The following is a 673-nucleotide window of genomic DNA, read 5'->3' on the forward strand; positions in this document are numbered from 1 at the left end:
GAGACAGTGAGCACTAGCCTCTGTGGAGTTGAGAGGACTCAGAGGCAGCTAGAAGGAGCACAAGTGGCCACAAGCGGAGCAGCAGATACAGCACTCCAGGTTCAACACAGGGTGGGATGCTCTCTCTAGAGGAGACGAGCTCATAGCGTCTATTCTAGTCACCTGCCTGCTGGCCTCTTCATCCAGCCCAGGGATGTCTGACCTCCAAATCCAACGAGAGCTCCAACAGGAGACATGCATGGGCCAATTTTTTTCTTTTCTTTTTGTTTTTTTCAAGACAGGGACTCTCTGTGTAGCCCTGGTTATTCTAGAGCTCACTCTGTAGACCACATTGGCCTTGAACTCAGAGATCCACCTGCCTCTGCCTCCCAAGTGCTGGGACTAAAGGTGTGCGCCACCATGTCTGGCTGGGCCGACTTTTGTGTCTCTCTGAACATGTACTTCAGTGGTAGCATGTGGGTTAATTATGAGCAGGACTCTGGGTTTGATACATTGCCAGAAAAAAAAATAGAAAAGAAAAAAACACCAGGTTGTGGTGCATGCCTTTAATCTCAGCACTTGGGAGGCAGAGGCAGGTGGATCTCTGAGTTTGATGCCAGCCTGATCTACAGAATGAGTTCCAGGACAGCCAGAGCTACACAGAGAAACCCTGTCTCCAAAAACCAAAAAAAAA

General features: G+C 49.2%; 1 protein-coding gene across 2 annotated transcripts in view; it reads right to left on the bottom strand.

Annotated features, from left to right (window-relative positions):
* Positions 1-673, bottom strand: part of Dnajc17 (DnaJ heat shock protein family (Hsp40) member C17) — a 34,468-nt gene that overhangs the window by 6,174 nt on the left and 27,621 nt on the right. The window lies entirely within an intron of this gene.

This window comes from Microtus ochrogaster (assembly GCF_000317375.1).
Source record: "Microtus ochrogaster isolate Prairie Vole_2 chromosome 14 unlocalized genomic scaffold, MicOch1.0 chr14_random_1, whole genome shotgun sequence".
In the NCBI taxonomy this organism is placed as follows: domain Eukaryota; kingdom Metazoa; phylum Chordata; class Mammalia; order Rodentia; family Cricetidae; genus Microtus; species Microtus ochrogaster.